Below are 21,048 nucleotides of genomic sequence, written 5' to 3' on the forward strand. Positions count from 1 at the left end.
ATATATATGTTTACTCGAAATTTGTAAATTTATATATGTTTACATTTACACATATTATTTTTATGAAACATTCATGCCCCAAACATAATATATTCTAACATATTAACATATGTGTCCCAAACATTTAGTGTTAGTTTAGGAACATTACATGTTTGCACTTAAATATATTGTGTTTAAAAATTGTGCCCGAAACACATTTTGCTTATATCGGAACATATGAAAAACATATTTTTCTAACAGTGTAGAAGTTCAAGAAGTAAAATCGGGAGGTTGGTCTATATGGGGGCTATATCAAAACATGGACCGGTACTCACCAATTTCGGCACACGTCTTTATGGTCCTAGAATACCTCTAGATTTGTAATTTAAGGCAAATTGAGTAAAAAGTACGCTTTCTAGAAGCTCAAGAAGTAAAATCGGGAGATCGGCCTATATGGGGGCTATACCAAAACATAGACCAATACGCACCATTTTCGGCACACCTCTTTATGGTCCTAGAATACCTCTAGATTTAAAATTTCAGGCAAATTGGATAAAAACTACGGTTTCTATAAGCCCATGACCGCATATAGGGGGATCGGTTTATATGGGAGCTATATCAAAACATGAGCCGATATAGCCCATTTTCACACTTGGCCTGCATGCAGACAAAAGACAACTCTGTGACAAATTTCAGAACGATAGCTACTTTATTGAAGACTGTAGCGTGATTACAACAGACAGCCGGACAGACGGACATGTTTATATCTTAGAATTTCTTCCTGATCAAGAATATATATATATACTTTATATAGTCGGATATTGATATTTCGATGTGCTACAAACGGAATGACAAAGTTATTATACCCCCATCACCATTATATGGTGGTGGGTATAAAAATAAAATTTTGACAAAATTTTCTATACACCCTCAAACAAAATCGCTTCTGTATGTAACATATGCCCCAAAAACATTTTGATTCAAGCATAAATATATTCTGGATTGGTCCAAACAAAATATTATTTGTACTGTTAAAACATATTAAGTTTCACCTCAATTTTCTTTGTGTATAAATATTTTTAAGGCGCCAATTGGTTACTTCCATTATTTTACTTGCAGCATAGTCTCTAGGTCTCTCTTTCTAAACACATATATATATTTATAGGCTATTTCTAAATTAATATATGTTTGCATCCAAGCATATTATATTTACAAAAATTTTATGTCCCAAACATAATATGTTCTAACATTTTACCATATATCTCCCATACATGTTATGCTAGTTTATGAACATTATTTGCTTACACTTAAAAATATTGTGTTAAAAAATTTTAGTTCCAAACATATAATTTTTACACGCAAAAAAATAATTCTTTCCTCCCAAACGAATTTTTAGACAAACAAAGTTCGTTTCTCATTTGTTTTTCACTGTAAGGAAGTGTATTTGGAAGAAAAGTATATACTTTTTGTGATAAACGATTATTCTTTTCCAGGATGTAAAAACAATTTCTTAACGACTAACTCAAAAAAAAAAAAACATTGTTTTCTTGCTAATTGCATTTTCCCTCACATCTTTCTCACATCCACGAGGTTTTTAGTTCTTAACACCATTTCCTGTAATACCAACAATGTAGAAGAAATTATACGATTTTATAAATTTTTAATTTTTTTTTTACCTTTCGCCTGGACGGAGAATCGAACCGCGGACCATGCACTTTGTAAGCCAACACACTAACCACTGAGCTATGTACCTGTTATGGTCATCAATAGATAAATATCCAAATATCCAATATCCAAATTTTCGAAGCAATTCAAAAAACTCTAACAAAAGAAAAGCGTTTTCGGTACACGTTTTCCAAACGTTTTTTTTCTTTGCTTGTAGAAATAAAATTTTAACAAAATTTTCTATAAAAATACAATTTTGGCAAAATTTTCTATAGAAATAAATGACAATCATATAATTATAAAGTTTTTTCATTTTGGTTTTAAAATCTACATATATTTGATATTAAAAGCCATTTTCACTTGTTCGCTAAAATACGGTCATGAGAGGGTTAAAAATATCTGCTCTTTTTGTCTCAACAGCAATTAATTTTTAATTGAGAACTTCAATTATTTTCCGTTGAGTTCCAATAATATTTACCTCATATATATGATGTTGTGTGTAGTGTGAGTGTGTATGCGGTAGAACAACATACATAAGCAACAAAAATATTGATACAGGTGTTGTTTAAACACAAAAATTCATTTAATTTTTACTCTGGGGAGATTAAGTGACCCAATTGAGTGGGAGTAAATAGCTGACATATCGACCACATGTCAACACATCATTCCGTATGCCATGCTATATTACTCAATTGCCATACAGATTTATCGAATATCAATCATAACTCCACTAAAGTGCTTGTTTTCTCATTGTTTACTGTGGTGTGTTTTGTTTTTGTTTTTTTTTTATTTGCGAACAAATAGCACGTTTCACACCGAGTCCCCCCCACCAGCACGCATTAATTATTTATGGCGAAATAAACCAACTGTCGCCTGGGATAAACACAAAGACTATTAAATATAAGATTCATTGTTTTTAAGTGCTGCCTTATGTGATGAAAAGCAAAAAAAAACCGAAAAGAGAATATATTAACTGATATACGGTGAATGCAATTTATGAAATTCCATTAAATATGCGAGTTATTTACATGACATGAATATCTAGGTGATTGGGGTAATCAAACCACAGAAAACATCAATCGAAAACTGCAATGATGTTGCTTCCCAGCAAGAAATAAAGCTTCGCCAAAAAAAAATAGGGAAAATTTTCTTTTTGAATCCTGAAGTGGTGCAATATTGGCGCAGAAGCAATGATTATACCCTAAAACACATAGTGGTCAGGGTATAATAAGTTTGATCTGCCAAAAAACGTGCCTACCAGAAATATTGATTTTAGACCTCATAAAATATATACCGATCGACTCAGATTCACCTCCTGAGTCTATCTAGCGCTTGATGTCTGTCCGTCCGTCCGTCTGTCCATGTATTTATTGTTCACAGGATTCCGGTCGCAATTATTAACAGATTTTGATGAAATTTGGTACAGTTTGGTAAATTTTTTTGGGCACAAGGACGAACGCTATTGAATTTGGAAGCAATCGGATCAAATTTAGATATAGCTCCCATATATTTATGTATCGCCCGATTTCGACAAATGGGGTTACGTTGCGCTTTTTTACAAACGAATCGTCACCAAATTTGGCAAAAAATAAGCTTTTTCATCGCACTTCAGGTCTGCAAAATTTCATCCTAATCGGTTCAGATTTATATATAGCTCTCATATATATGTATCGCCCGATTTTCCCTAATTTGGCCACAAAATCCTTATTTATCAACCGATCTTACTCAAATTGGGCTAAATGTAATCTTCTATATCACTAACCTTGAGTACTATCAACCGATAGTATAAATCTATCTCTTCTACTAATTCTCGTCTTATGTATGTGATTGTCAATAAGAGAAACTAGATTTACTCTTGCATTCTCTTGATGCTCTTTGCTTTCTAATGTTTGAATGCACTCTTCTCCTGCTGCTATGATGTTGAACAAGGGGAAATTTGTTTTTGTTGTCGGGAGAGAGAATTTTGGCCCTAACGAGAGCAGCCACTCCACATTGGGTGGTATGTTTTGAGTTAGTGTTATTCACGAACCATTCTCTTTTATTTGTTAAGTTCAGTTCTAATTGTTGTTGTTGTTTTAGTGTTTGTAATTTCTTTATATGTGTTTCTTTATTCTTACTATTGTGTGATAATCTGAGAGTATTCTCACTCTCAATAAAAGATTTGAAGTCATCTTCCTCCAAGAGTACATTTAAGCGTTCTTTTGCGTTAGAAAGTGCGGTGGAGTTGTTGTTTATCAGTTTGTGTTTGTATTGAATGAAAAGATTTAAAATTTTAACGTGAAAGTTGAAGCTGTGTTTTTCAAGCTCTCGTTTTAAATTTGGCGGCAAATGATTCGTATTGAAGGTACTGCGTACGTTTTTGGTGGTGTTGGTAATGAAGTTTGGTACTATACCTACATGTTTGCATTTTATGAGAAATGTCGTCGAGGATCTTAAAGAATTTTTTTATAGTGTTTTATTTTTGTTTTCTTTCCAATATTTCGAACACCATCGTTGTCCGTCTTCAGGGAAATTCACTTTAACAAAAGAAGGAAAAATTTAACACAAATTAACCAAACAAAAAGACAATTGTATATTAAAATATTACAAAAACTAATATGAAATTTATATTTTGAAACTGGTGGTCGGTCATGTTGTGACTTGCTCGCCACTACGTTTGAATTTACACTAAAAGCTATTTCTTTTTACTATATTTCTTAACTAAATTTCTATATATATGCGCACAATGGTCCGTGTCAGTCTTAAAATTTATTCTTTTTTCTGTCGGTACATTTATAATATGTAGCATTTCTAACATATACCTTCTTTTATAATTGTTTTCCTGGGCTAAAATATGTACATCTTTTAGATTAGGTTGATGCCCCGTCGTTGTGCAATGAACTGATAGCGCTGTCTTCTGTTCTCATGGTTTTTCTGTTGCTTGTTGGTCCGATTTATGCCCAGAGAGTCTAGTTTTTAGTTTTGTTCTTGTTGTGCCGACATATAACTTCTGGCATATGTCAGACTTGTCCCCATTACATGTGATCTTGTACACCACATTCGATTTGTCTTGGTTATTAATTTTTGATTTTGTCCTGCTAAAGAACTTGTTGACTGTGTTGTAGGTTTTTTGCGCGATTTGATATTTTTCTTTATTGTACATATTATGTTTGTTTTGAATTTATTTCGGCATAAGCCGGCTATCATACAAAACCTTTTTTCGGGAGGTTAAGTGTGGTTCATTGTTGGGTTTAATGAACTGCCTGAATTTATTCTGATAATTGGTTGACAGTTTTGCTGCAAGTAGAGGATGCTGATGAGGAATGTGGTAATTCCGAAACGTGCGTCCATCCAACCATCTTGCAGTCTATAGGGCTTTGCCCAAATAAATTTGACAAACATTCTTTTCCTCTGTTGGTTAAGCTACACTTGTAGTTTAGTCAATGTATGGTTTTAAGCTGCAATAAAAACAAAAACAACAAAAATTTTAATTCTATAGAAAGTTTTGTCAAAATCTTATTTCTATGGACAATTTTGTCAAAATTTTATTTCTATGGAAATTTTTGTCAAAAATTTACTTATATAGAACATTGTGTTAAAATTTTATTTCTATCGAAAATGTTGTTAAAATTTTATTTCTTCGAATATTTTGTCAAAATTGTATTCCTTTTGTTTTGTTATTGTTGGCTTTGTTCTTTAAGTATTGTTGTTGTTTTTTGATTTCAGCTTAAAACCATGCATTGACTAAACTACAAGTGTAGCTTAACCAACAGAGGAAAAGAATGTTTGTCAAATTTATTTGGGCAAAGCCCTATAGACTGCAAGATGGGTGGATGGACGCACGTTTCGGAATTACCACATTCCTCATCAGCATCCTCTACTTGCAGCAAAACTATCAACCAATTATCAGAATAAATTCGGGTAATTCACTCAACACAAAATACACTTGAACCTTCCGAAAAAAGGTTTTACATGATAGCCGGCTTATGCCGAAATAAATATATAAATATATAAAAATTTTATTTCTATAGAATATGCTGTCAAGATTTTTATTTCCATAGAAAATTTTGTTTTTATAGAAAATTTTCGCAAAATGTTATTTCTGTAGAAAGTTCTGCCAAAATTTTATTTAATGTGCTATCAAAATTTATTTTTCTCTCCCTATTTTTAATTGGCTGTCTCAAGTAAAGGTTTTTTGTCCACAAACAAATTTGTTTTTTTTTTCAAACCACTCTATGTGTTTCGCAACATGGATTAAATATTGGATTAAAAACTACCATTTCTGATTGAGTATCCAAGTCAATGGGCTGCCAGTTACCAAATATATATTTTTTATGCAACTAAAAACTTGGTTAAAAGCGCTTTTGAAAAAAAAATATCCGCAAAAATGACAAATGTGATGTCACAAGAACCTAGCAAATAATGTTGCGCAAGTCTGCAGTATTAACCACATACAAACACTGCCATATATTAGCGCAGATTGAAGTTACATAGTTAAGCAAATGCGATTTTAATATTGTGGGACATATATCAAAGGCTGCAGAAACAGACACTGTGAAAAAAACAAGTAAGGAAAGTCTAAAGTCGGGCGGGCCCGACTTTATTATACCCTGCACCACTTTGTAGATCGAAATTTTCGATAACATATCACATCCGTCAAATGTGTTGGGGGCTATATATAAAGGTTTGTCCCAAATACATACATTTAAATATCACTCGATCTGGATAAAATTTGATAGACTTCTACAAAATCTATAGACTCAAAATTTAAGTCGGCTTATGCACTAGGGTGGAACACAATGTTAGTAAAAAATATGGGAAACATTTAAATCTGAAGCAATTTTAAGGAAACTTCGCAAAAGTTTATTTATGATTTATCGCTCGATATATATGTATTAGAAGTTTAGGAGAATTAAAGTCGTTTTAACAACTTTTCGACTAAGCAGTGGCGGATTAACAAGGAAAATGTTTGTATTTTGACCATTTTTGTCGAAATCAGAAAAACATATATATGGGAGTTATATTTAAATCTAAGCCGATTTCAACCAAATTTGGCACGGATAGCTACAATGATAATTCTACTCCCTATGCAAAATTTCAACTAAATCGGAGCAAAAAATTGGCCTCTGTGGTCATATGAGTGTAAATCGGGCGAACGATATATATGGGAGCTATATCTAAATCTAAACCGATTTCAACCAAATTTGGCACGCACAGCTACAACGCTAATTCTACTCCCTGTGCAAAATTTCAACTAAATAGGAGTTAAAAATTGGCCTCTGTGGTCATATGAATGTAAATCGGGCGAAAGCTATATATGGGAGATGTATCCAAATCTGAACCGATTTCAACCAAATTTGGCACGCATAGTTACAATGCTAATTCTACTACCTGTGCAAAATTTCAACTACATCGGAGTTAAAAATTGGCCTCTGTGGTCATATGAATGTAAATCGGGCGAAAGCTATATATGGGAGATATATCCAAATCTGAACCGATTTCAACCAATTTTGGCACGCATAGTTACAATGCTGATTCTACTCCCTATGCAAAATTTCAACTAAATCGGAGCAAAAAATTGGCCTCTGTGGGCAAATGAGTGTAAATCGGGCGAAAGCTATATATGGGAGCTATATCTAAATCTGAACCGATTTGGCTGATATTTTGCAAGTTTTCGAGACCCATAAAATATTCGGATGTACGGAATTTGAGGAAGATCGGTTGATATACATGCCAATTATGACCAGATCGGTGAAAAATATATATGACAGCTATATCTAAATCTGAACCGATTTTTTCCAAAATCAATAGGGATCGTCTTTGAGCCGAAACAGGATCCTATACCAAATTTTAGGACAATCGGACTAAAACTGCGAGCTGTACTTTGCACACAAAAATACATCAACAGACAGACAGACGGACAGACAGACGGACAGACAGACAGACGGACATCGCTAAATCGACTCAGAATTTAATTCTAAGCCGATCCGTATACTAAAAGGTTGGTCTATGATTACTCCTTCTTGACGTTACATACAAATGCTCAAACTTATTATACCCTGTACCACAGTAGTGGTGAATGGTATAAAAAACGTTGTAAGACTCACTACATTACTGGAGAAATAAAAAAAATATTATATTCGGAATTAGTGAAAGTTATAAAGCACTATTTTCCCACAGCTTTGCAATTTTTGTTGTTGTTGTTGTAACAGTTTTTAATGTAGTTTCATCCATTTTGTTCTATGCTTGTGTAGTTCAGCTGGTAGCCAGATCAAGGAACTCTGCGACAAGGATGGGGTGTGTCCAGAGTGATCTGGTAGTGAGATGGGTAGGCTTAGCTGGGCAAGCAAAAAGGTGACGAGTGTCATGTGGCCCTTGATTACATATGGGACACACGTCAGCTACGCTGCTATAAATCACTGATAAGTATGAATTGAGGCGGCTGCACTTGCCTGATCTTAGTTGGGCCAAAACTACCCTTGTCTGCCGTGGGAGGTCTCTCTCCTCCGGTGCAATGGGTGGCGGTCGGACTCCGAGAACAGGATTAACCTTGTAGCTTCTCACCGCTTCAGCTACAGTATCCTCATGAATCCTGTTCAGACCTGTCTGGTATGCTGCCTGATCTAGAGGCTCTCTTTTGTAACGCTTGATCTCTGGCTCTAGAAGGTGAAGATGAACCCTTACATTCCTGGGTGGAGGTTGTCTATCCACAAGATGGTGATTCGGATGACAACTTCGATGGCAACCCAAGAGGTACTGCTTTCACAACATGTAGTTGTGTCGACGCACTGGGATGATCTTGGTCTTCGCATAAAGGTGATCCAGGGGTGTACTGCGGAGACATCCTGTTGCGGTTCTAAGGGCAGCGTTCTGACAGGTCCGTATGTTATTCCACTGCGTATCGCTCGTTTGAGGTGTCCACACTGGCGCTGCATAGTTTACCACTGACCGGCCAATTGCCTTATATGTAGTTAACAAGGTTTCTTTGTCCGCACCTGAAGTGCTGCCGGCAAGCGACTTGAGGACCTTGTTTCTACCGCGGAGCTTATCACAAATTGCAGAGGCGGACGACTTATAAAGGCTGTCGAATGTGACCCCGAGAATCTTGGGGTAATTTGTTGTCGGAATTGTTTCGCCATCGACTCTGACATTCAACTGCCTGCGTACTTCCGCCGTCCATATAGTGAAAAGTGTGGCTGAGGATTTGGTGGGAGATATCCTCAAATTCCTTGCAGTGAAATAACTGGTAAGATCAGCGAGGTAGACATTTAATCGATCGCAAATGTCATCAACAATGGGCCCCGATGCCATGATTGTGCAATCGTCCGCATAAGACACAATCTCGACGCCGTCAGGAGGGGGTGGAATCGAGGACAGGTAGAGGTTAAACAGTATCACCCCGCCCTGGGGGTTTTGACTTCTTGTCCCTGAATTCCACGAACGACTGGCGTCCACACATATAATTCAGAACCCAACGCTTCGCCCCTGCCGGTAGGGACGTGTTCTCGATGTCCTCGAATAATGTGGCATGGTTGACCGTATCAAACGCTTTCGATAGGTCAAGCGCCACGAGGACCGTCCTATGACACCTCCGCTTTTTGTGCGATCCTTTCGAAGCACATTGTATCCATCACAATGACATAGGCTGCAGGTGGAATTCTGCTTGGTCTCCTGGATCGCTGCGACCCTTATCCTTTTCCGATTCATAAAGTCCACGATTTCGCTAATCTTACCTCGGAGCCCGTTGCAATTAAATTGCAAAAACGATGCACTATCCGGAACTGGAACAACAATATTCGGTGTAAGATGCTGCGGCGGAGAATATTGTTGAACGGGAGATGTCGGGGAGGTCGCATAGTCAGACGACCCACTGCTGCTATCGCTGGCACAGCATCCTGCCACGTAGTCAGTGTGACTATACTCCCGCAGCGATGTTAAGCCGGAACAGTTCCGGTAATGCACCCACTCCAAGCACCGGTTACACCTGACCGTAACCGAACGGTGGTGGATCAGGTTTCGGCAGACTGAACAATACCATGGTCCGGGGTTCTCCTCTATCTCGGCTCGGACCAACAGCAAACGGAGAAGGCTCCGCGGGATGCACCTTCTCCAACACAAAAAGACGGACGAAACAACACGTACACTGATGTGGCAGCCGCTGGCCAATGGAAGGGGTCCATCGGGTCAATCCGGTACACAGAACCCGCCGCCGTGGGATCGTCGGCGGGTTCTGTGTTATTTATGATCATAAGCCTAAAAGTATGCAATAATTTTCTTATAAGTATAATTTAAAATTTTTATATCAAATCAAAGTTCAAATTACATTACGGGAGAAATAAAAACAATATTAGTACATTTGGAATTAACAATAGTTATAATGTTATAGTCACCTGGCCTAATCTGCCAAATCTAGTCCTTTTTGGTTACTTTAAAATCATCAGCCTAAAAGTATGCTATACTTTTTTTCAAAACTATAAATTAAATTTTTCATATCAAATCAAAGCTCAAATATATTTATAACAAGTATATACAGCAGTAAGTTCGGCCGGGCCGAATCTTAAATACCCACCACCATGAACCAATTATTAGGGTTTCCTTTGAAATTTCAGAGGGCTTGAGGACTTGAGGACACTTCCCGATGATAAATTTAAAGATTTCACCTATGAGGACTATATCAGATTCTGGATTTATAAGAACCATTTTTGTTTGAGTTTTAGAGGCATCATTAACATCTCTTGTAAGTGTGCAAGAAAATTATAAAATAACGTCTTGATTTGAAATCTTAAATCTGTAGAAGTAAAATCTGGAAATTTAATATTGAGTTTCAAGCAATTTTCATGATCAGTGCGCCTTCTACACCCTCAAGAAGAGAAGTCGGTCTATTACCAAATGGACCGGAGGTATTACCAAATGGACCGAAAAAAATTTAATCCGATACACGTTTTTGTGAGCCTAAAATACCAGAATATTTACAATTTCAGGCAAATCAGATAAAAACTACGGTTTCTAGAAACCCAAGGAGTTAAATCGGGAGATGGTTCTTATGGGGGCTATACTAAAATATGGACCGATACCCACCGTTTTCGGCACACCTCTTTATGACCCGAAAATATCTCTAGATTTCCAATTTCAGGCAAATTGGATAAAAACTTCGGATTCTAGAAGCCCAAGAAATAAAATCGGGAAATCGGTCCATATGGGGGCTATACCAATGGTTCTAAAATACCTCTAGATTTCCGATTTCAGACAAATTGGATAAAAACTACGGTATCTCTAAGCCCAAGACCCCAAATCGGGAGGTCGTTTTATATGGGGACCATACCAAAACATGGACCGATACTCACAATCTTTGGCACACGTATTTGTGGTCCTACAATACCTCTAGATTTCCAATTTCAGGTAAATTGAATAAAAACTGCGGTTTCTATAAGCCCAAGAAGTAAAATCGGAAATCGGTCTATATGGGGCCTATACCAAAATATGGATCGATACTCACCATTTTCGGCACACCTCTTTATGGTCCTAATATACCTCTAGATTTCCAGTTTCAGACAAATTGGATAAAAACTACGGTTTCTATAAGCCCAAGAAGTAAAATCGGGAGATCGGTCTATATGGGGCCTATACCAAAACATGGACCTATACTCACCATTTTTGGCACACCTCTTTACGGTCATAAAATACCTATAGATTTCAAATTTCAGGCAAATTGGATAAAAACTACGATTTCTATAAGCTCAAGACCCCAAATCGGGAGGTCGGTTTATATGGGGACTATATCAAAACCTGGACCGATATAGCCCATTTTCGGCACAACTTTTTATGGTCCTAAAATACCTCTAGATTTCCAATTTCAGACAAATTGGATAAAAACTACGGTTTCTATAAGCCCAAGACCCCAAATCGGGAGATCGGTCTATATGGGGGCTATACCAAAATATGGACCGATACTCACAATTTTTGGCACACGTATTTGTGGTCCTACAATACCTCTAGATTTCCAATTTCAGGTAAATTGAATAAAAACTGCGGTTTCTATAAGCCCAAGAAGTAAAATCGGGAGATCGGTCTATATGGGGGATATACCAAACCATGGACCGATACTCACCATTTTTGGCACACCTCTTTATGGTCATAAAATACCTCTAGATTTCAAATTTCAGGCAAGAATATATATACTATATATAGTCGGAAATCGATATTTCGATGTGTTACAAACGGAATGACAAACTTATTATACCCCCGTCACCATTCTATGGTGGTGGGTATAAAAATGCAAACATTTTCAAAGTGTAGCAATTTTTTTCTTCTCTTGCCACCATCGCAAAGTTTGTCGCTCGAATGTTATATGCTGGCATATTTGTTAACCACACAGACCTAACCGCACACAGTCCTGCAAAAATCCTATTTATGAATATGAAAATATTTTGGCCATTTAGTGTAGCAAAAAAGCCAAGACAAAAAAACTAAAATCGCGAATAAAGAAAATCTGAATAAAATTTTTGGTTGGCAGATGGCAACACAAAATCTAGCAACTTCCTGATATTGCTTTTGGTTTTGTGGTGGTGTGGTTAATGCCAATACTGCTGATATAGCTCTTTATGTAAAACAGGACCCAGCCCATTGATCCAATGGTGGCGATGATAATGGTGATGGCCATGGTGACTATAATCCAGTGACTATGATGATCATTGTTAGTAGTCGCTAATGATGATAATGCCGTTCAACACAGTAAAATGCTAAACACATCGCTTCTTTCCACTGCTTGTGCATTTTGAAAAACTCCATAATAAAGAATTTGGATTAATGCCAAAAAATGGTTTCTCTTTTATACGGAAATACTTTCGAAAAGAAGTATGAAGTGAAAAGCACAGAAAAAAATCGATTCAGTGAAAATAAAATGAAATGTCTGTAAAAATAAAAACCACATTTTATAGCTTAAAAAATTGTATGTATCTGCTTTCAACAGGATATGGGTTATAGGACAAAAACGAACGTTTTTGGTAGTCACTACTATAATAATTAGCAAAAGGAAATGTGGTTTGAATTTGAAAATAAAGGAAACCTTAATTTTGTTAAATAATTTATCTTTGTTATGTTATAATTTAAAAAGCATGACAAATTTAAATATTTTTTCTACAATGCAGATAATTTTATTTCTATGGAAAATTTTGTTAAAATTTTATTTTATGGAAATTTCTGTCACAATTGTTGTTTTTTTTTTTTATAAACATTTTATCAAAATTTATTTCCATAGTTTTTTGGCAAAATTTTATTTATATAAAAAAAATTCTCACAATTTTATTTCTATAGTAATTTTCTATAGAAATAAAATTTCGTCAATGTTGTATTTCTATAGAAAATTTGCTCAAAATTTTATTTCTATAGATATTTTTCTCTAAATTTTATTTTTATAGAACATTTTCTCTAATTTTATTTTTATAGAAAATTTTGCCAAAATTTTATTTCCATAGATAATGTTGTCAAAATTTTATTTCTATAGAAAATTTTGTCAACATTTTATTTTCATCGAAAATTTTCTTAAAATTTTATTCCTATAGAAAATTTTGTTAAAATTTTATTTCTATAGAAAATTTTGTCAAAATTTTCTTACTCTAGAAAATTTTCTCAACACTTTATTTTTTTTTTTTAAATTTGGGCAACTTCTTATTTCTTTAGAAAATTTTGTCAAAATTTTATTTCCACAGAAAATTTTATTTTTGTAGGACATTTTCTTAAAATTTTATTTCTATAGAAAATTTTCTTAAAATTTTATTTCTACTAGCGTAACCCGGCCCGCTTCGCTGCGCCTTCCGAAGCGTATTTGTAGGAACATTTTGCGTTAACTTAGTCAACAAATATCCTTCGTGCTGAAGACAAATTCGAAAAGATTTGAATTCTTTCAAACAAATCGGATATGCATATGAAAAACGGTTCGTCTTAAAAAATGTCGGGGAGAGGGTGTACCCTTTCCTCCAAATTCTGTATTCAAGAATTTGGATAATCTTCTATATTTCTTGTGAATTTTAAGTGTGGTTTGTCAAGGAAAGGTATCCTTCTCCTCAACATATCTGAAAATTAAGCACTATATTATAATAGCATACAAATAATTACTGTTTCCTATCCAATAAATCGGAAAAGGCAAAAGTAGTAAAAAATGTTACCACATTAACATTTGCTAAAATATAGGAAAATGATGCACCCTCTACGTTGGCTGCCAATTTCTTGAAAATTTAAGTTCTTTACTAAAAAGAAGTCTGGCAGAAGCCTGTGCAAAAATAATAAAATTATGTACCGAGTTCCCATTTACAGACAACCCTCTACTTTCAATTTTCAAAAAATCGGACAACAGGGAACCCTCTCCCCACCTTCGCTCCACTCCCACCTGATATCGGACTATCACGTACCCTGTATTAATTTCACAACTACACAATGGTCCCTATAAATTCTATCGAAGTAAATCGACAAAGTTTATTTCAATTTTCCCCTTCCCCAACCAGATATCGAAAAATCATGTATAAAATCATGTATAAAGTTAATCACCTCCTCCCACGTTCCCTGTAAATTTCAAGTAGATCGGAGATTTTTAAATTTTGCTCTATTGTTTTAAAGGCACGTCACTTTCCCCGATACAATAGCTCTGAAAATTCTTGAAACTTCCCTTCAAGTGTGGGGCAAAAAAGGTTGCCTCTTCGTTCATAACCTGCCTTTGTAAATTTCAAGAAAACTTAAGAATGTTTGTTTTTTTGCAGTTTTAGAGGAGGACCTCCACCCCGGTCAAATATCGAAAAGTGATTTAGCTTATCTTTTGTAAACGTCCCAGAAAATTTCGAGCAAATTATAAGCCTAAAGGGGCGTCCAACAAAATCCGTCCAAATATCACAAAATCAGGTATCAACTATTAATATCGTAACCTCTCCCCAGTCCTCTGTAAATTTCAAGTAACTCGGTAAAGTGGAATTGTTTCTCTGTATGTACTTAAGAGAAGCGGATATCTCCCTATGCCCTTTTATTTTTATTAAAAAATCAGGAACCTGATATAAATTTCATAACCTCACCCATTTTTTCCGTAAAATTTCAGTCGGGGTAGTTTAGTTTTGTTTTAACTGTACTTTAAAAAAAAAGTCGGGCAAAGGGGTGGTCCCCCTCCCCAACCAAATATCGAAAAATAATGTAGCTGATATTTGTCTACATTCAATGAAAATTTCAAGCAAATCGCATAATTTTGTTCCAAGTTTCAAAAAGTAGGGCAAGGGGGAGGTCCCCCTCCCCGTCCAAGTATGAAATCATCAGGTACCCCATATAAATTCCATAACCTCACTGCATGTTCTCTGTAAATCTCAGATAATTTAGAGAATTTTAGTTTTTTCACTGTACTTTAAAAAAAGTCGAACAAAGGAGAGGTCCCCCTCCGCCACGAAATATCGTGATATAAGGTAGCGGATCTTTGTCTAGATGCCAACCCCAACCTTCAATGAACATTTCAAGTAAATCGGTCAACTTTGGTCCAATTTTCAAAAAGTCCGACAAAGGGGAGGTCCCCCTCCGCGACCAGGTGTCAAAAAATGAGGTACCCTATTTTCACCACATGAACGCCCCCTACAATCTCTGAAAGTTTCAAGTAAATCGGTTCAGCCGTTTCGGAGCCAACTCGGAACATACAAACAAACAAACAAATAAACAAACATAAATTGAATTTTATATATATATATAGATTTTGAATTTAAAATTTTGTTAAAATTTTATATCTATGGAGAATTTTGTCAAAATTTTATTTGTATAGAAAATTTTGTCAACATTTGACTTCTTTAGAAAATTTTGTCAAAATTTTGTTACTTTAGAAAACTTTCTCAACATTTTATTTCTTCACAAAAAAAAATTTGGGCAACCTCTTATTTCTTTAGAAAATTTTGTCAAAATTTTATTTCCATAGTAAATTTTATTTTTGCAGAAAATTTTCTTAAAATTTGATTTCTATAGAAAATTTTCTTAAAATGTTATTTCTATAGAAAATTTTATCAACATTTTGTCAAAATTTTATATCTATAGAAAATTTTATCAAAATTTTATATCTATGGAGAATTTTGTCAAAATTTTATTTCTATAGAAAATTTTGTCAACATTTTACTTCTTTAGAAAATTTTTGTTAACACTTTATTTGTATTGGAAATTTTTGACAAAATTTTATTTTACATGAATTTTTTTTCAATTTTTTTTTTCAGTAGAAAATTTTGGCAAAATTTTATTTCTAAAGAAAATTTCCTCAAAACTTTATTTCTATACAAAATTTTCTCAAACTTTTATTTCCATAGATAATGTTGCCAAAATTTTATTTTTATAGAAAATCTTGTCAAAATTTTATTTCAATCGAAAATCTTATTTCGAAAGAAAATTTTGTCAAAATTTTGTTACTTTAGAACATTTTTTTAACATTTTATTTCTTTAAAAAATTTGGGCAACTTCTTAATTCTTTAGAAAATTTTGTCAACATTTTATTTCAATAGTAAATTTTATTTCCGTAGAAAATTTTCTTTCTTTATTTCTATAGAAAATTTTCTCTAACTTTTATTTCCATAGATAATGTTGCCAAAATTTTATTTCTATAGAAACTCTTGTCAAAATTTTATTTCAATCGTAAAGAAAATTTTGTTAAAATGTTGTTTCTTTAGAACATTTTCTCAACATTTTATTTCTTTAAAAAATTTGTGCTTTAGAAAATTTTATCAAAAAAAATTTTTTTCTATAGAAAATTTTGCCATCCACAATCGAATTACTTAAGTTGCGGTAACGCTTGCCGATGGCTAGGTATATTAAAACCTCCTAACACCATCTTCTAAATTGTATGTAAGTCCATACGTGGTATATATTAAATAAAAAAAGATCGATCCAATACGTATATAATTCAGTTTGACAAAGTAGACATAAAATTTTGACAACATTTTCTACAGAAATAAAATTTAACAAAATTTTCTATAGAAATAAAATTTTCACAAAATTTTCTATAGAAATAAAATTTTGGTAGATTATTTTTGGCTCTAGTGGCATGATTATGAACCGATATGGACCAATTTTTGTGTGATTGGACCAATTTTGGTATGGTTGTTAGCGATCATATACTAACAACACGTGCCTAATTTGAACCGGATCGGAATTTAACTCCTCCAAGAGGCTCCGGAGGTCAAATCTGGAGAATGTTTTATATGGGGGCTATATATAATTATGGACGGATATGGGCCAATTCTGGAACGGTTGTTAAAGATCATATACTAACACCATGTTCCAAATTACAACCGAATTGGATGAAATTTGCTTCCCTTGGAGACTTCGCAAGCCAAATCTGGGGATCGGTTTATATGGGGGGGCTATATATAATTATGAACCGATGTGGATTAATTTTTGCATGGTTGTTAGAGACCATATAGCAATATCATGTACCAAATTTCAGGCGGATCGGATGAAATTTGCTTCTCTTTGAGGCTCCGCAAGCCAAATCTGGACATCGGTTTATATGGGGTCTATATATAATTATGGACCGATGTGGACCAATTTTTGAATGGTATTTAGAGACCATATACCAACATCATGTACCAAATTTCAGCCGGATCGGATGAAATTTGCTTCTCTTTGAGGCTCCGCAAGCCAAATCTGGGGATCGGTTTATATGGGGGCTATATATAATTATGGACCGATGTGGACCAATTTTTGCATGGTTGTTAGAGACCATATACCAACACCATGTACCAAATTTCAGCCGGATCGGATGAAATTTGCTTCTCTTTTAGGCTACGCAAGCCAAATCTGGGGATCGGTATATATGTGGTCTATATATAATTATGGACCGATGTGGACCAATTTTTGCATGGTTGTTAGAGACCATATACCAACACTATATACCAAATTTCAGCCGGATCGGATGAAATATGCTACTGTTAGAGGCTCCACAAGCCAAATCTGAGGGTCCCTTTATATGGGGGCTATACGTAAAAGTGGACCGATATGGCCCATTTTCAATACCATCCGACCGACATCGATAGCAACTACTTGTGCCAAGTTTCAAGTCGATAGCTTGTTTCGTTCGGAAGTTAGCGTGATTTCAACAGACGGACGGACGGACGGACGGACATGCTTAGATCGACTCAGAATTTCACCACGACCCAGAATATATATACTTTATGGGGTCTTAGAGCAATATTTCGATGTGTTACAAACGGAATGACAAAGTTAATATACCCTCATCCTATGATGGAGGGTATAAAAATTAATAGTATCAAATAATTTTTTAATTGGATCAATTAATTTTTAAATGACCTTCAATTAATTTTTTAATTGATACTATCATTTCTGTGATTGAAGACATTTCAATTAAAAAATTAATTGGATCAATTCATTTCGTGATTGAACCAGAAAAAAAATTTTTTGTGTGTATGGAAAATTTTGTCAAAATTTTATATCTATAGAAAATTTTATCAAAATTTTATATCTATGGAGAATTTTACACTTTAGAAAATTTTTGGTAACATTTTATTTATATAGGAAATTTTAGACGAAATTTTATTTCTACAGATTTTTTTTTCAAAATTCTTTTTTCTATAGAAAATTTTGGTAAAATTTCGTGGGTTCAATTCCAGCTTCGATCGAACACCAAAAAGTTTTGCAGCGGTGGAATATCCCAAATCTTTTATAGAAATAAAGTTTTGACAACATTTTCTATAAAACTAAAACTTTCGCAAAATTTTCTATAGAAATAAAATTTTTACAAAATTTTCTATTGATAAAAAATGTTGGAAAAATTTTCTATAGAAATAAAATTTTGACAACATTTTTTATAGATCTAAAATTTTGACAACATTACATTACCACAGAAATAAAAGTTTTACCAAATTTACTGTAGAAATTAAAGTTTTACAAAATTTTTATAGAAATCAAATTTTGACAAAATTTTCAATATAAATAAAATTTTGACAAAATTTTCAATATAAATAAAATTTTGAGAAATATTTTCTATAGAAATAAAATTATGACAAAGTTTTCAATAGAAATAAAATTTTGATAAAATTTTCTATAGAAATAATATTTTGACAAAAATTTTTACAGAAATAAATGACAAAAATTTCTATAGAAATAAAATTTTAACAAAATCAAATAGATTTCCAATTTCAGGCAAATCGAATAGTAAACACAGTTTCTAGAAACCCAAGAAGTAAAATCGGGATATCGGTCTATATGGAGGCTACACCAAGACATGATCCGATACACCCCATTTTCGACACACCTCTCATTTTCTATAGAAGTAATATTTTGACAAAATTTTTTATAGAAATAACATCTTCACAAAATTTTACATAGAAATAAAATTTTGACACAATCTTCCATGGATTTTGAAAAAATGTTCTATAGAAATAAAATTTTGACAATATTTTCTATAGAAATAAAATTTTGACAAAATATTGTATAAAAATAAAGTTTTGACAAATTTTCTATAGAAATAAAATTTTAACAACAATTTTTACGGAAATAAATGACAAAATTTTCTATAGAAATAAAATTTTAACAAAATCTTCTATAGAAATAAAATTTTAACAAAATCTTCTATAGAAATAACATTTTAACAAAATTTTCTATAGAAATAAAATTTTGATAACATTTTCTATAGAAATAAAATTTTGAAAAAAATTTTTATAGAAATAAAATTTTGATAATATATTCTATAAAAATAAAATTTTGACAAAATTTTTTATAGAAATAAAATCTTCACAAAATTTTCTATAGAAATAAAATTTTGACAAAATATTGTATAGAAATACAATTATGACAAATTTTCTATAGAAATAAAATTTTAACAAAAATTTTTACAGAAATAAATGACAAAATTTTCTATAGAAATAAAATCTTCACATTTTTTTTTTCAGAAATAAAATTTTGACACAATTTTCCATTGAAAGAAAACTTTGACAAAATATTGTATAGAAATAAAATTTTGACAAATTTTAATATAGAAATAAAATTTTAACAAAATTTTTTTCAGAAATACAATTTTAGTAAAATCTTCTATAGAAATAAAATTTTAAATATTTTATATAAATAAAATTTTCACAAAATTGTCTAAAGATATAAAGTTCCGACAACATTTTCTGCAGCAACAAAATTTTGAGAAAAAATGAAATTTTCTATGGAAATAAATTTTTGACAAAAATTTCTATTTTGACAAAATTTTATTACTATAGAAAATTTTGTCTACATTTGTATACCATGCGGCACACTGTGGAACAGGGTATTATAAGTTAGTGCATATGTTTGCAACACCCAGAAGGAGACGAGATAGACACAAGGTGTCTTTGGCAAAAATGCTCAGGGTGGGCTCCTGAGCCGATATAGACATGTCCGTCTGTCCGTGAACACATTTTTGTAATCAAATTCTAGGTCGCACAAGTATGTGTTTTGGCTCAGAATAGAACCCTATTGATTTTGGAAGAAATCGGTTCAGATTTAGATATAGCTCCCATATATATATTTCGTCGGATATGGACTAATACGGTCCCAGCAGCCAGAGTTTTACCCCAATTTGGTTAAAATTTTGCACTTGGAGTACAATTAGTAGTTTAGTCAAGTGTGCCAAACTTTATTGAAATCGTTTCAGGTTTAGATATAGCTCCCATATATATCGTTCGCCCGATTTATATTTATATGACCATAGTGGCCAATCTTTTACTCCGATTTAATTTAAATTTTGCACATGGGGTAGAATTAGCTTTGTAGCTATGCGTACCAAATTTGGTTGAAATCGATTCAGATTTAGATATAGCTCTCATATATATCTTTCGCCCGATATGCACTTATATGGCCCCAGAAGCCTGAGTTTTACCCTAATTTGCTTAAAATTTTGCACCAGAAGAACAATAAGTACTATAGTCGGAAGTGCCAAATTTGATTGAAATCGGTTCAGATTTAGATATAGCTTCCATATATATATTTCGCCCGATATGGACTAATATGGTCCCAGAAGCCAGAGTTTTACCCTAATTTGGTTGAAATTTTGCACAGAGAGTAGAATTAGCATTGTAGCTATGCGTGCCAAATTTGGTTGACATCGGTTCAGATTTAGATATAGCTCCCATATATAGCTTTCGGCCGATTTACACTCATATGACCACAGAGGCCAATTTTTTGCTCCGATTTAGTTGAAATTTTGCACAAGGAGTACAATTAGCAGTATAGGCAAGTGTGCCTAATTTGATTGAAATCGGTTCAGATTTAGATATAGCTCCCATATATAGCTTTCGCCCGATTTACACTCATATGACCACGGAGGCCAATTTTTAACTCCGATTTAGTTGAAATTTTGCACAGGGAGTAGAATTAGCATTATAGGTATGTGTGTCAAATTTGGTGGAAATCGGTTCAGATTTAGATATAGCTCCCATATAT

The sequence above is a fragment of the Haematobia irritans genome, chromosome 1, assembly GCF_050003625.1.
Source record: "Haematobia irritans isolate KBUSLIRL chromosome 1, ASM5000362v1, whole genome shotgun sequence".
Taxonomy (NCBI): Eukaryota; Metazoa; Arthropoda; class Insecta; order Diptera; family Muscidae; genus Haematobia; species Haematobia irritans.